The sequence below is a fragment of the Phragmites australis genome, chromosome 6 (genome assembly GCF_958298935.1).
Source record: "Phragmites australis chromosome 6, lpPhrAust1.1, whole genome shotgun sequence".
Taxonomy (NCBI): Eukaryota; Viridiplantae; Streptophyta; class Magnoliopsida; order Poales; family Poaceae; genus Phragmites; species Phragmites australis.
The window spans coordinates 21,264,989-21,282,450 of NC_084926.1; positions in this window are offsets into that span (position 1 = coordinate 21,264,989).

A 17,462-nucleotide genomic window follows, 5' to 3' on the forward strand; every position below is an offset into this window, starting at 1 on the left:
GAGCTGTTGTATTTGTTGATTCAATTAATCTTGTTTTGATTGAATTCTGGAAGAGCATGAAAACCTTTGGTACTGCTCTTATATTTTGCTACTCGGTTAGTGTTTGTTTCTTAAAGAGTAATCCTCTCCCTGTTAACTTTTATGTCCAGCAGCATTGTCCAGGAAGAAAGCTCAATTTCAGAGAATATATTTTTTGCAATTTTACATCTAGTTGTGATCTTAGCTTCTAGCCTATCTTGTGATGTGTCAAATGGACAATTAGGGAGCAGGATATTGTAGTCCTGGGGCCAATTGTTATATTTATTTGAGAGTAATTTTATTCAATCATCCATATGTTGTTCAGGTCATTATCTTGCTTGATGGGAGGTGGTTTTCCTTATGTACTTATGGGACTTACGTGTATGTTCATGTTCGATGTATATGAACTACTTTGTTTCTTGATTTTTATATTCGGGTGGTCCTCAAGCATATTTTGCAGTCGCAAATGATGAAAGGAAATAACTATTTACCATACATATGACTGCAAACCTTGACTGGGATGGTTATTACACATGCACCTTGCACGTCTTTTCACTATCCCAGTCGAGCTTGGAGTCGTATATAATTATCTCCATAATCTGATGCGGATCAATCAAATAATAGACTCTTTGTTAGATGTGGTTGCATATGATGGTGGTGAGTGATTTTTGTTTTTGTTTGTTGCTTTTCTTCTTACATCCTAATGTATAGATACTGCTGCTATGCTTATTTTTGTATTGATCAATGCACCCTAATATATAGATATTGATGCTATGCTTATTTTTTTATATCATGCTCTCTACGGAGAAGTAAGCATTTCTTTTGAGATACAAAAAAATAGTGGCGATGATGATATGGCTCGAGGCCGTATTTCTTTATTAGTTCTAGGACTTCAGTATTGATTTTGTGGGTTCGGAGAGCAAGCATTCTTCTCAAGTCAGCATTTATGTGCCAGTCCTACTAGTTCAGAGAGTAGCTTCTCTCAAGACGAGCTGGACGCCCTATCTGAGGTTGACCTAAACAATTTTCTTTTAGCCTAAGTTAATGCTAGTTTTGGTTGTAATCAGCATTATTTTGCTATGTAAGATAATGTTGACTTGTAAGAATAATGTGTCAATTGTCAGTACCCTTATGCCTATTTGGCTACATTAGATGTGACTTTTTTTTTTATTAAATGTGGTTCTAACGTACTCAATTACAATATTGTATGTGTATGCATTCTATCTATCCACTCCTTCATGGTTATCTCACTCTTTCGATAGACTCTCTCCCTCCCTCGTCAGCTTTATCTCTACCTCCCTCCTTTCTCAGCTCTCTATATGTATATTACTCAACCGCTCGTCGTCATCGTATGCAGAAGTTCCAGGAAGGAATGGCACCACCAACCACCGACCCAGCCCAGGTGCTAGAAGAAGATGTAGTGCCACCGTCAAACATTGAAGAAGGTAGTCCAAGCCACTACCTCAACCTGGAACAAATAGGCGCATGTGGAGTCGATGAGGTAATTCATAATTAGATGAATGCATCTCTTCTATATATTATCGTATAGGTTCCCAATAGTTTTTTCGCATCTGCGCAGATGCTTGATGCTCCGGAGGGTCACGACAATAAGCAATCCCAGGCGTAGCATTGTGTTCGAGGTCCCTCGAAGATGCCTACCGAGAAATTTGTGATCACGGAGGTCTCTCCAGCAAGGGAGCCAACTGCCCCTGACAGAGTTCTGGGGCCATAGAAGTCAATTTGTGGGATTGCTGTTTAGGATCACGTGCCCATCAGCTACAGATTGTGGACCGGCGAACAAGATGATCCACATGTGGTTCCTGATTCGATCAATAACGACATCTTGTGGCCCAAGATATTAGAGAAGTTCGACTTCCCTGAAGGGACAGATATGGAAGTAGTTAAGCGTAAGATGTTAATGATTATGGGCCTTTCATTTAAGAACTGGAAGGGCACACTGAATAGAACATATGTGCAGAAAGGTACAACATAAGATTTCCGCAAGTGGTCACAACTGGAAGATCATTGGTAAGCCTTTGTGGAGTACAAGTCGTTGGAAGAATCACAGAGGTTGAGTGCGGTGAACAAAGCGAACACAAAGAAGAATCTCTACCCCCAAAAAGTTGGCAGTCATGGGTACGTGAGGAAAGAACGGCAGTGGCAACAACAGCTAGATCAACTTCGAGAGAGAGGTGTCACGCATGAGACGGAGGGCTGGAGTGATCGATTGACGCGCTTCCTTCTTAGGAGCGGTGCTTCTTACTCGTCTGATGGAAGCTTATGCTTTACGACCTCCAAAGACCAGGAAGTGACACAAACGCTTACAAAAAAACTTGCGGAAGCCCACGAGCAGTCTACACAAGGCTCTTTCAAGCCAGACAGGGATAGGGACGAGCTCACTTTGGCCCTGGGAAACAAGAAGCACGATGGTCGCACACGAGGTGTTGAGGTGATGGGTTGGAAATATGGATTCCCAGGCGAAGTCGACAATTACAAGAGCCGAAAGAGATCCCAAGCAGAGCGAGATGCAGAACGAGAGGCAGAACAAGCTAGGATGATGGAAATGCTTGAACAAGCACTAAAAAAGGAGAGGGAACATACGGAAGAAAAAATAGCACAAGCAGTAGCACAAGCCCTCATGCGTGAACGAGGCACCATTGTGAGCGAACAGGAACGGCCGGCAACATCTCCTGAGTATGTGCGCTCTAGCCCTGGTGGTCGTCGGAGTAGCTGTGCATCCACAGGAGTTCCGGGAGCTGACCCCATCCCTTATCCTGTGGACCTCATCACATGCACGGACACCGTGTGAACTACACATTGGTGCTAGGAATATTACCATCAAGGTGGGTTTTGACGTGGCTTATCCCCATGGCTCCCATGAACATTTGCACGGACGTCCGATATCAGAGGGCTACGCCACGGTCGAAGTAGATGATGCAGTTAGTTGACCAGTACCGCCATGTTGAGGTGGACTACCCCGCAGAGGAGGAGGCGAACACTATAGGAGAGAACGAGCACACATTCATCACGTGGGAGAAGGTCTACATAATGTTTCCACTAGGGACAGTTCCCGAGACTCTCTACTCTCCACTACACCTTGAGCCATCATCGCCTCAAAGATCTCCCTCTCCTCAGCCATCTCCCAAAAGAAGTCCACCTCCTCAGCCATCGCCTCGAAGAATTCCATCGCTCAAGAAGCCAGCACCATCAAGAAGCCAGCCATCAGTTCGGAAAACAAGATTAGGTTCTGCAACATTTAAGTAGACGACATCATCTAAGAAGTCGGTGGCATCTAAGAAGTTGGTGGAACCCAATGATGTCTATTCACTCACTGCTGAGGAAATAAAAAAGTTTGTGGACGCCAATGTCACGTCTCATTTCCATCCTCCACCACCTCCACCAAAGCCTATTGTGCCTGAAGATGTCTTGAATTTTTTTCATGAAAATGGCCAAAGCTAAACAGACGAGGTCGGCTTCAAGTAAGCCACCGACTGACTATGAACGCATCAGCAAGATGCAGGCCAAGAGCAAACCAGGACCAATCACTAAGGATGCTCCAAGCATTGTGGACTTTCTGGCTTCTTCTAGATTAACAGCAGAAGAATTAGCACGACTTACTATGGGAGCGGATATATCAAAGTTGGATGTTATATGGCCGTTTGAGTTGGGCAAACCTTTGGTCAAACCAGATATAGAAAGAAACCTTACAATTCAAATACGTCGATTACATCAATGGTACTTGGAGCAGTTCGGCAGGGTTTTCAGCGATCCTCATGAGATACAAAAAAGAATACTTCCTCAACGGGGATGGCTTCTTCTGGTTGGAATTCTTGCACTTGTATGAACTGTACAAGGAAGATGCCCTCGATGTGCCTATAGTCAGAGCGTGGACTCTGTAAGTGACTTATGCATATAATTCACGTTACATGATCTTGCACCTTGTAATTGCATAGCTAACTTCTCTCTTTCATAGAATGAAGATCCAAGCATACAAACAAGACTTAGATAAGAAAGTAGGATTCATCGATCCTAGCCTTGTGAACCAGAAAATTGTAATGAAGAATCCAGACTTCACCAAGGTCTCCTTATTGAAGTGTCTGCTTCACCACCAATACAAGAAATTCATACTCTTACCCTACAACTATGAGTACGTATTTGCGCGCAAGGGCATCCTCATTTTATAGGCAGCTCAATTCTAATACTAATTTGCTATGGTGACATATTCTGCAGTTTTTATTGGATCCTCTTTGTCATCCACCTAGATTTGAGCAAGATCATTGTGTTGGACTCAGCAAAGAGAGATCAGACGACTTACCAACACCTCATCGACATGCTAAACAGGTTAACTCGATCATTTAATCTTCTCGATGATTGCATCTAAGTTTAATTGGTATTCATATTCACGTACAGGGTGTACACAAGATACCGCAAGAAGAGTGTTTTCCACTTTCCATTTAGGAAGGTGTACGCTGTAAAAACTGACTTTCCGATACACAATACATATTCATGTATTGCATTTCCTACTGAATAAAAAGGGTCAATTCATTTCATTGACGAATCCTTTCCTCTTGAAGTGTATGAGGCAGCCACCCGGTAACAATATCTATGCGTTTTATGTTCTTATTTTCATGCGCGCATTCATCCCGGACGGAGACGCTATTTGGTTCAATGACCTTGAGGTATGAAATAACATATCAATGCCTTCTTTTTAATTTCTACACGTGTTCAAGGACTAATTCTTTCGATTCTTCAAACACAGTGCTCCAAACTACGCACAAGTGTGTTACAACCTACTGAAATACATGCCCTTCAAGAACAGATGGCCAGGTTCTTATTGGAATATATTATCAACCCATATGGCAAGTTTCATGAACCGATCATGCCGTCCACACGTGCGAGACCTTCAGATAATACCTTACCTTCAAGTAGAGAATATGCAACAAGGAGGAAGGCTACCAAGGGGCTTGACAACGTATTCTATTTCCGCAATTCACACAAAATTAATGAATGACATTACGTGTTCTACGATATGCCACCGGTGTGTCAATAATATGTGGGACCAGGTCCCACTTGTCATCCTCACAATGGATGGCATATCATAGAACCAGCACTTATTCAGTTATAAATTATAGATTTTTCTATTTATTAATAAATGATATGAATTACTATGTATGATACGAAGTTGGTATCGTCGGACGACTACAATGGCCTTCCAACGATGATGCGAATGAGGAGCAAGAAGCGGCGTCTCATAAATGTGCCCAAGAGGAGGAGGATGAGAGGCTAGCTCGTGAGCTGTGCACTGCGGAGGAGCAAGAAGTAGTATCCTATAAACGCGCCCATGAAGAGGAGGACGAGAGGGTGGCCCATCAGTGTGCTGCGGAGGAGGCCGAAGGCCCAAAATCTAGAGGCGTTCAGGCATCAGACTTTGATGTCTTTGACACACCGGCGAGCCTAGAGCATAGGCGACGCTACCGGGTCCTCCGCTCCACCACCATCGGCCCCCGGCATCCCCGGACGTACTCACACCATCAATCGTCAGTGCAGGGACACGGCCCTCGTCGCGGGAGAGGTAGAGGGATACTAGACTGGCTCAACTCAATCGACTTTTCAGGGGTGACATGTAATATTGTGTATTTGTCGATGCTTGACTTGTAATATGTGTTCATTACTATGTATTAATGAATGTGTTTTTATTATTAATTTATAGTAAATATATGTATCATTGTATGCATGTATTGAGAGAGACGGAGAGATTGAGGAGAGAGAGAGTACAGAGAGGACAAAGAGGACTGTGAAAGGGGGAGAGGGAAAATATTACCAGCTCAAACCTTCGGTGAGCAGTGATAACCTCCTTCACTGCCGGTCCATCAAGCCGGACTATCACTGCCGGCTCTAAAACCGGTAGTGAGAGGGATTTTGGAGCCAACAGACAAATAGTTTTCTGCAGTAGTGCTGGATTTATCATAAGTCATTTGCTTGGATCATTTTAGATTTTGTCCTATGTATTCCAACTCATTCAAAATGGAACCGCGCTGACCAATTAATAGTCCCGTTTTAGCGTACACGGAATTGATCTGGTCATGATCGATCGATGTCTGTCGTCTACCTCGGTCTATCGTTGAAGACGTTGTCCAATCAATCTTGATGCGTGGACGAGTGTGTCGCAAGCAGTCGTGACTCAACCTCGTGGTGTGTACGGCTAGCTACCTATAGTTCGATCCCATTCCCATGTGATTGGTACTTTGATTCGTGTACGGCTAAGTAACTTACATTGCATGCAACGATGTCTCGGCCGGACCCAACTCTCGCGACCGCGGGAAAAAAAAAACATACGCATCAAGACCCTTGAGTCAACATACACAAGGGTTGTGGTACGTTTTGATATATAAACATCATGGAACATGTTAGGTGGGATACAATACATAAGCTATTTAACACTTGACTATTTGTAGTTGTGCTCGGAAATACCCTCATGCATAATTGCATTTAGCACCGGGAAATGCAAAACCGTAGCACACACGGCTTATCTCAATCGTCTATCCCTCCCACCTAATACCATGTGAAAAAAAACTATGGATAATAGGAGATAACCGTCATGGGTGACACCCGTCACCGCAATATGTCACTGATGACGACTAATCATAAGTGACAGGTTAAGACCCGTCACCAATAAAGTTATAAGTGACGGGTCGTAACCGTAACCTGTCATTGACATGTGTCTTCCATGTGACGGAAAGAAAGACATAAGTCACGGGTAACCTAGTTACCGTCACTTATGTCAGGGCATAAGTAACGGGTTAATAGGTTACCCGTCACTTATATTAAGACACAAGTGACGGGTAACCTCTCACCCGTCATTTATGTCAAAACATAAAATGTTACTCGTCACTTATTACTTAACACAAGTGATGGGTAAAGATGTTATCTGTCACTTATGTATAGGTTACCCTACAGGATTGTCCTGTTTATTGACTACATCCTAAAGCATTGCCAAGATTTGGTAGCTGTCTTTTCACTATAAACAACAGCAATATATCCAAATTTATATCGACAAACACACTTATAAAAGAACTCACATCATCACAGGAGCGCAAAGGTTATAAAGTTCCAATCAATTCATCATAGGATCGCAAAGGTTATAAAGTTCCAATCAATTCATATTACATAAGACCTCACAACATATGGTTTCTATAGTGGAACTAGTCATGTGGGTTGATGACTTCAGATATCATAAACTCGATGATCCGTTTGGCGAATCCCCAGGAGTGCACCATTGTTGGAAAAAAAAGCTAAGAAATCTTGTATAATTTGACATGTAATCAATCTCATGTTATCATGGAGTTAAACTAATTACTAAAATTGGTTATGAATAATCTTGTATTGAACTCACATTAGGGGATTTCATATCCTTTGCTCGGATCATGAGGAGCATATTCTACACAACATAGAATCTATAGGCGTTGCCCGGTAGTTATTGGTAGCACTGCTGACAAAAAATGTACTGTTAGATGAAAAGGAAAAAAGAGCAACATAGAGCTTTTGATAATTTGTTTGGTAACATTTATCGCAAACCCAGTCTTGTGTGTCAGTCTGTAGCCGTCTTGTGCGTTGTAGTCTAGATCAGCTCGAAGGTACTTGTCAAAAGTCGTACATAAAGAGGGATAGATTAGGGAACATTTGAATGTTAGAAAAGTTAAATATGTAAACTAAGTAAGGTGACACTTACGCACCGAGGAGTCCTTTAACAGTGTTGTAATCACAGTCTCTAGGTTTTTCTTTTGGTCCTACTGGTCTTGATGAGTCGAGGTACCACATCAAATTCCACTTGAGGCAAATGACTAGTAAGACCTAATGACCACCGGTGTTATGAGTGCCCAACAGGTAGTTCATTTTAGAATATTGTTGCATTACCCTGGCAACCTAGTCCGCAGCGTAGTCGCTATGAAGTTGGATGGCTGAGATTGTAATGGCCTCAGGGTCAAGAAATCTGATAGGCTCCTTGTTCTTCTTTGTTTTTTTGATCAAGTGTTTACAGATAAGAGTATAGTTAGATTCGAGACTTAGCTATATTAATTAATTAATATCTAGTTTTAAGGGACTTACAATGTGAAGATCCGTAATAATGATACGTCCAAGGCATCAACGTTGAATAGGTCATGTAAGTCATTGAAACCCATAAGGAAGTAGCCGTCTTCAGTTTAGAAGTGTGTTCATTTGTACTGTACGACTATGGATTGAGCCTTAGTGTCTCTAGAATTCTGCATGTAGTAATTATGCAGGTCGACACATGCTTGTCTCGCCTGTTAGGTCATTTACCATCATCAAGGGCTTCCCATATTCGAATTTCATGTTAGCACTAGTCCAAGCTGCTACAATGTCCGTGGACTTCTTCGCTAGTACAATGGCCTTTGACCTCTGAGCAGGTGTTTCTTAGAGCTTTTCTTCTCGGCTTCCTTTTTCTTCTTCTTTGGGCTCTTTGGGGGAGACAGAATTGAAGATTGAAGTGAGGCTACCGGATGTAGAGAAGAAGGCAGTGAAGCTGGCTTCTCTGGAAGAGGAGAAGGTAGCGAAGCCGGCTTCTCTGGAGGAGGAAGCTACCTTCTCTAGAAGTGAAGGGCGCGGTGGCGGTGCACTTGAAGCTTGTCTAGACTAGGATGCACTGGAGACCATGATGTCGCTCCTCTTCCATTGGATCATTTGATGAAGAGCTTCACCCAGAGTTGTGACTTCATCATTGGAGGGGAGCTCCAACATGTGATTGGTGGCATTGTTATGTACCACATCCATCGTAACCACAGTATAACCAGCACATATCGAGACCGTATGTAAGATATGGACGTCTAAAAGCACCTGGCCCTTTGCAACTTCAATGTAATACCCGCTAGGCCTGATTACAAGGCTACATGGCGTGCTAGCAAGTCAATCGTATTGGGATCAGTCACGACATTTTGTGCATTTTTGGGGCTAGCTTCCTCTGGGATGGAAATCTCAATTCATTGTGCTATAAGCGTTTGCAAGATGTTTGCATAAACTTTCTGGGTAATGTCCCATTTCAATGCATCCACGTCCACTACACTCGACCTCTTCTTCTTCTTGTACATTCCGAGGTCTTCAGGAAAGCCGTATTTTCAGCCCTAGGAACTAGATTTCCTATTGCCGCTGAGAGAACATCATGTTCCCTAGCCCTGGTGAAAGAACCTGGGCTAGCTTCGGCTGTTTTTTCTTTTACTTGTTCTACAATTGACTGAGTTTCGCTATTTCTAAATATGATTTCTTCACTTTTGAACAGCTCACCCCTTGCACATAAATATGACTGCAATCGTCCCAGGAATTCCAAACAAGGATTCTCACAGCCTTCTTTGGCTAAATTTTCATCCTGTGCTTACCATTTCACCCTTTTTTTCCACGTACCCGGTTGTGCCGATCCTGTGGTTGTGCTTGTTTCTAGCCTGAAGCTACTGCTTCTCCTCACTCTCCTTTCTGAACTGCTCTAACTTCTTCATCTGCACAAATGCATCCAAATCTTCTGCTTACAAGTGCTTGTAGCTGTCAATTTCATTGCTCTTAACAAGCTTGCTCTTAAATCTTTGGTGAGGTGTCACGATCGCTTTCATTGCCATCCGTTTAGACAAGTACTGATTAACAAGCTTGCTCTTAAAGCTTCGATGAAGTTTTGTGATCGCTTTCATCGCTGTATTGACCATAGTGATCGCTTTCCAGGGTACTCCAGATACTCTTTGATGTCATTATCGAACATGTCCCTCTTCTCTTCGTCATTGAGGTCATCGAACTTAATCGTTATTAGCACCCTATCCTGAGCAATGAGTCATGCGACCCTCCAGAATCTATTCAAGGCCTTTTCATCTATAGCAGCCCACCAGCATCGATTCCCGTGATGGTAACCTTATCCGTTGGCCACTATGTTTGTGACCTTGGCTTTCAAACTCGTGACAAGGGGGATTGATATGAATAAAAAATATTCCTCCATTCAAGAAGTATGAAATCAATTGACTCATCTCAATACCTCTTTGGTGGCATCGTCGTCAGAGCTACTTGCCCGATGTCGGTTTGGAAGCTCGCATGGAATAGGGCTTGGGCTGTGCTACGAGTGCTGACTTTCACTACTACTGGAGGAGGACGACGGGTGCGGGCTTGGACTCCTATCAGCCTCATATTGTGCTGAGGTGGCCTCTACTGTGAGCATCCTCTATGCTTGTGGTTTCTTACGGATTGTTATCCTCTTCTGCCTCATGGTACTTAATCGATCACTAGATTATTATTTGCCTAGAAAAAACTAAGAATTTATAAACAATCTAGATGACACACTAGATTATCATTTAAAATGGAAGAGGAGAGAAGTTAGGATCAAGTGTAGTATATTATGTTCTCAATGGAGGAAAGAGAAGGAATTAAGAGTATTGAAAATGAATTATATGTATATGTACAAAGCAACACATTTGAAATATGTTCTAGTAATTTTACATAATCTATTTTTTGTCTGTACCAATCTTTCAAATCTCGTACTTAGAGAAATAAAATTAATTAAATGACATCAAGACTACATATGCATGTTGTCAAAAGTTAGCTTCTTGTGTTATATTAAGAGGGGGAGGGGGGAGTAACCATGGCATATATGATATGCATATGAATTAGTATATGATCAGCTTCTTGTGTGCACGAATAGTTAGCTCAAGGATATATATATATAAAAATTTACATCATGGGTTATATTAATCCATCAAAATTAATCTATGCGTGCAGTAAATCGTAGCAAAATTCTCGTTGGTACTACCACTTGTATCCACCATCACTGTAAACCTCATCATCTTTGATTACTAGGAATGTGTTTCATGATGAATGACCATAGATCTTGATAACTCATTCAAGCATTACGTCTGTATGATAAGTCAAATGCTCCATCTCTTGCTAGGACAATTTTGCAGCAGTGACTATTATTTGTATTGGCTGATTTGATTAATGCTGACACGATTTAAGATGGTAATAGGTGATACCATGTATGAAACTCAATTAACATGTTCGGCACCTCGAGTGTTTTTGTATGTGCAGCGAGTTCAGATAATACAATGGTCTATTAAAAATACTACAGGTTTTAAAAATTTGGGGTGTTTGGGTACACAAAAATCTTGAATCAGCTATGGGGTGTTATGGTAACTATGAGTTAATAGCTCCTTGTTTTATTGTATATTGCGACTATCAAAAGCACCATGGTTTTTCTCAATACTACCAAATTAGTAGTTTGTTGAACCATGCTAGTGCTAACTCAATGTATAGAAAAAGGAGAGAGAAGTAAATGGTGTACTAGAGAGGGACGGGCAATGTCGAGCTTGGCAGCGGCGGCGGACAGCGGTGCCGAAAGGCTTGACGATAATGGCGGTGCTCCGAGTGCAGCAGGGACCAGAGGACAGCAAGGCTCCGAGCGCAGCAGAGAGGGCATCATTGGTAAGGGCGGCAACGGGAGTAGGGCGACGGTGACGGGCTCAGACGGTGGTGATGGGCTTAGGGGCGATGGCGACAGGCTCGGTGATGACAACGATGGGCTCGTGGACGAGGAGGCTGGAGGCGCGGCTCGGAGAGTTAGGGCTAGGACTTAGAAAAAATGCCATGAGAAGGCAGCCTATATATAGTTAAGTGGTCATAGATAACGGGTGAAAAATGTCATCCGTCACTTATGATATTCACCTGTCACTTATAATAACTCACAGGTGACGGGTGAACAATATCACCCGTCACCTATGACTATTCCGTGACCAGTGAAGAAAGTCATATGTGACAAGGTGAACAATATCACCTATCACCTATGACTAATCACAAAGGTGATAGGTGAATAGTATAACCTGTCACTTATCACTTGTAATATTAATATTACAACTTCAAATTCAAATAACTTGAAATGTAAAATTTCTCAAATTCAAATGACTTGGAACCTAAAATTTCTCAAATTCAAATTCACTACTTTTTATATGTAATTTGACACTTAATTCAAATTCAAATTTGACATTAATATTACAAATTTGACATTAATATTTCAAATTTAACATTAATATTGCAAATTTGACATTAATATTACAAATTTAATATATATAAATTCAAATTTAACATTAATATTACAAACTTGACACTCAAATTCAAATTCGCCATTTTCATGCTTTCTTGACATGGATTCGTTCGTTTTGGTCAGAGCGTAGGTTTGGAGTTTTCTCGATCGGCGAAAGGCGTGGCACAATTGTAGTAGCAAAAGGAGGGACTTCATTGAATTGATTGAACTCCTCCTCATCAACGACGTTTGCAACAGCGACGATACGTCTTTTCCCAGTGAGAACCACTTGGTGTTTCTTTTTGTTGTGTCAGTCATATAAAAGACTTGACTAACATCTGTAGTGAGTATGAAGGGTTCAGACTTGTATCTGACATGTTTGAGATCAACACTAGTAAATCCATACTTGTCATTAGTGACACCCTTTTCCCCATGTACCCAACGGCACCGAAATAGGGCTATATTGAATCCGAAGTAGTTCAGCTCCCAAATCTCCTCTATTTGACCGTACTATGTGCCCCTCTGCATGTCGTTGTCATAAGCATCTATATAGGCACCACTGTTCTGGTATTTGATCTTCTCATCTTGGGCAACCGTGTAAAATGTGTACCCATTTATATCATACCCTTGATATATCATAATTGTATATATAGGGCTCGATGCCAATTTTTTTATCAGAGCACTTGTAGGAGTACTCGATTGTCTGATTCGATCTCAGAACCAAGTCTTGAACCTTTGCATATGTTGCCTTACAACCCAAGCTTCTGTCTACCTTAGATTCTCTTCAAGTAGCATCTGCTTGTGCACATCGACATATGGGCACACTTCGCTCATTTGTTGTAGCACGAGGAAATGAGTTTGGTCATATGCCTTGGGATCATGAGTTATTGCCATCTTCCCTAGAACCCCTACACCTACAAGCCTCCCCTCATGGAGAGACTTAGGCATACCAATTGGGTTAGTTGGGTCATTGTAATCAATAGACCACTCCAATGCCCCCTCCGTCGCGTAACCATGCACGATGCATCCCTTAGGAAAGGCTCGATTCCTTAAGTATGACTTGAGAACGCCCATATATCTCTCATATGGAAATATATGATGCAGGAACATGGGGCCAAGGGTAGTGTATCTCCTTCACAAGGTGAGCAGGAAGATGTAACATGATATCGAAAAAGGATGGTGGGAAATACACCTCAAGAATACATAGAGTCTCAAAGTGTCTTTTTCTAGCTCCTCCAGCGACTCTGGAACGAGCACCTTTTGTTCAACTGCGTTGAAGAAAAAGCACAGGCTCAGGATAGCCTCGCAAACCTTAATTGTGATGATGTTCCTAATAGCTACCGCGAGCAATGAGGTCATCATCACATGGAAATTATGGGACTTCATTATGACAAAATTCATTTTCAGCTCTTTCACCAAAACAAATATTACAACGTGGGATGAGTAACCGGAGGGAACTTTCATATTGTCTAAGAACTCACATAATTCTTTTTTCTCCTTCTTGAAGAGAGTGATAGCTGCTGGGGTAGGTGTTTTCCTTTGTCATAGAGGTGCCACCGCCGAGCACTGTCCCTCATACAACTCTTCATCGACGGACCGCTGGAGGTCAAGTTCAACCTGGTCTTCAACAACGACTTGGTGTGGATACGCCTCCACCAGCAGTGCCCCAAAGATTAAGGAACAAACTCCCTCAGAATAGCAATCACGGGGTGACATTAGCGTGGCCACAAATAAGCATATACAATGGTGTTTTCAGTACCCCGAAGGCTAATGTCCAGGGCGTCCACATGATTCTAAGATCTTTCCCTAGCGAATCCGCTGACCCCGATGGTCAACCAACTTAAGACCCTACCCGATGCGACTCAAGTCCAGACAGCTTGAGCAAATAACCCCAGTGGCTCTAGGTATGCCAGTCGGCAAGGTGTCGGTTCGAGGAGCAACAGACGCAGACATCCTCGAGTTAAGGGATCATAGGTGGAAAGCTCGGGTGATCGAACTCGAGCATAACCCTATGGCCTAAATTGTAACTACCCTATCCATAGGCACGGAAACCAGAAATACTTAAGGAACTGCAATCCTCACGATCAGCACGATCTATAGAGAGTGATAGACAACTGTCGTGAGGAACGCCATGAGGATAATCATTAGTACAACGACCATAGATCTCCGAGACAAGATGGTGGACATGGCTCCCCTGGTCAAAGGAAAAGGTGTGATAGTCCTCTGCCCCGAGGAATTCAATAGAAGCTATGAAGCTTTTGTGGATGAGCTTCGATCGATACGATAGCCCGAGAAGTTCAAAGTGGGTACGAATCAGAAGTACGATGGGAAATTCAACCCTAACGAGTAGTTGTAGATCTATACCGCAGTTATTCGAGCAGTCAGCGGTGACAACAGAGTGATCGCCAATTATCTATTAACCGCCCTTGATGTACCTACGAGATCCTGGTTTCTAAACTTAATGCCTAACTCGATTCGATCATGGGCCGAGCTGAAGGCTCAGATCATCACAAACTTCCAGGGTATGTTCGAGCGCTTGGGGATGGAAGATGATCTTTATCAACTGAATCAAGGTAAGGAAGAATCCCTTCAAGATTTCATTCACGGGTTTAGTGATAGGTGTAATACGATCCTGGACATCTCCAACAAGTTAGTCAGCATCACCTTCAAGCGAGGCATTAAGGACACGGATCTGGTCAGGAAGTTGGCTACACAAAAGATTCATACGATTAAGGAGCTCTTCGAGTTGGCCGACAAGTATGAAAAATGTGCGGAAGCCCAGGTACACACCAAGAATCCCCAGTCTAGCAAGGACAAGCCCGAGCCCTCGGAGAATGAGGGGAATAAAAATAAACCTAGTGACAAGCACAAGGGTCCAAACAAGATTTTAGCCACGGTCAATAGGAGCAAGTCATGCAACATCAAAGATAACAAAGGTCTTAGCCGAGGTGGCAGAAAGTGGTGTCCCATCCATCGGACCAACCAGCATGACTTTGATGAATACCATTTCATTAAAAAGAAGGTCGATGAAAAGCTCAAGGCTACCGTTGCTGAGTATCACAGCAAACAGGCCAAGCCAGACGCCAAAGATGACGAGCCCAAATTCCACGAGGCCAATCAGAGCTTGGCACATATCTTCGGTGGATCTGCCTCATGTGAGTCCAAAGACGGTACAAGGAAATCGAAAGGGAGGTCAATCTAGCATCGACCAGGCCTCCTCGGTACCTCAAGTGGTCAGAAGTCAAGATCACTTCATTCAAACTGACCATCCAGCCACAGTTCCACACCTGGGTCGATATCCGATTGTGGTCTAGCTGACTATCCTTAACATCAGAGTTTCTCAAACCTTGGTTGACGGGGTAGTTCGCTTAACCGCATCTTCACCAAGACCTTAGACAAGATGGGGATCGAAAGGTCGGAGCACAAGAAAGGGGATGAACCCTCCAATGATATAACTTTGAACTCATCGACCATGCCCCTTGGCTAGATCGAGCTGCCGGTCATGTTTGGCGAGATCGACAACTTCTGCACAGAAAAGTTAATTTTTGATGTCGTCAACTTTGAGATGGCTTACATTGTGATCCTATGCCACCCAATGCTCGGCAAGTTCATGGCTCCAGTACACTAAGCATACAAGACGCTCAAAATCCCAGGCCCCAAAGGGGTCATAACTGTCAATGGAGATCAACGTGCAACAGTCAAATGTGACAGACATAGCTTGGATATGGTCGAACATTTCTACCAAGCGGCAACCACTTCGAAAGGCGATGCGGAGTCCAAGCGCCAAAAGCATCAAGCCACCACTAACATCAAGGACTCCAAACTCGTGAGCCTCACTGAGACTTCCCATTCTGACAACACCGCCAAAGGAGAGAACACCTATAGTGTTAAGGACAAGAAGGCAGGTGGTGTTGTCAAGGTAGTTCCCCTCGACCCGTCTGAACCATACGGAGTGCTCAAGATAGGGGTCAATCTTGATCCCTAATAGAAACTCGAGCTCATCACTTTTCTTTGGGCAAACTAAGATGTGTTTACATGGCAACCGTCCGATATGCTCAGAGTCCCTAGGGAGGTGATAGAGTATCGACTAGCTATGAAACCCGACACCAAACATGTGGTGCAAAAGCAGTGAAGATTTGCAGAAGTCAAAAAGCAAGTCATACAGGAGGAGGTCAGCAAAGTCCTAAAAGCGGGCTTCATTCAAGATTTTTGTCATCCTTAACAAAGCTTGTCCTAAGTATCCTTTTTGTCTTCCTCACATCGACCAGATTATGAACTCTATGGTGGGTTGTGAATCGCTGTGTTTTCTAAATGCCTATTCGGGGTATCACAAAATTAGCAAAGGGATAGAGGATGAAAAGAAAATTGCTTTTATTACTCCTTTTGGTCTATTTTGCTATGTAAAGACTCCATTTGATTTAAACAGTGTTGGTGCTACTTATCAATGGTGTATTCAGAATTATTTACATCCCCAAATTAGGCATAATATTGAAGCTTATGTTGATCATATTGGGGTCAAGTCTAGAATCAAAGATGCATTGATTGTCAACCTCAAGGAAACATTCGACTACCTTAGGAAATACCGTATGATGCTTAACCCCGAGAAGTGCACGTTTGGTGCTCCATCGAACAAGCTTCTCGGCTTTCTAGTGTCAAGTCATGGCATTGAGGCCAAAATCTAGGCAAAATCGAGGCTCTCTAGATCTAGATGTAGAGGGAGAGAGAGAGTAATGAATCCATATTGTTTTGAGCCAATTTTTCCCATTGTAGATTCAATTGCATAGACATATTATAATCATAACAAGCTCAATTTTTCCCATTTTTCTTAAAAAATTATTATTATTTCCTTATTAATTAATTTATGTATCTAATTTTGTGGTTGATGTTAAAGATGGACAGAGCATGGATGTACGATGCACCAAGACATGGAGAAATATACATCAAAGGACTATCTGCTTTTATTGAAGCTGCCGAGAAGGATGCTTTGAATAAGAAGACAAAGAAACTATATTGTCCATGTTCTGACTGCAAGAACCAGAAATTGTGGGACAAATCAAGCATAATCAAATCACACTTGATCTTGAGAGGGTTTGTCGAGGATTACACATGTTGGTCCAAACACAGCGAACAATGTACATGCGAACCAAATGACGACATCGTTGCGGACCAAGTGGATAGTGATGATGAGGGTGTCGAGGGTGACACTGATGTTATGATGGATGATGATGCTGATCTCAATCTGGAGGAAATATTGCGTCACACAGAACCGCATGTTTTAAGGGACATAAGGGGTTTAGATAATTTTGAGGCATTATAGAAGGTATCGAAGGAACTTTTGTATGAGGAATCGAGGGGTTGTAATAAGGAGTTCACGGTGTTGCATTCA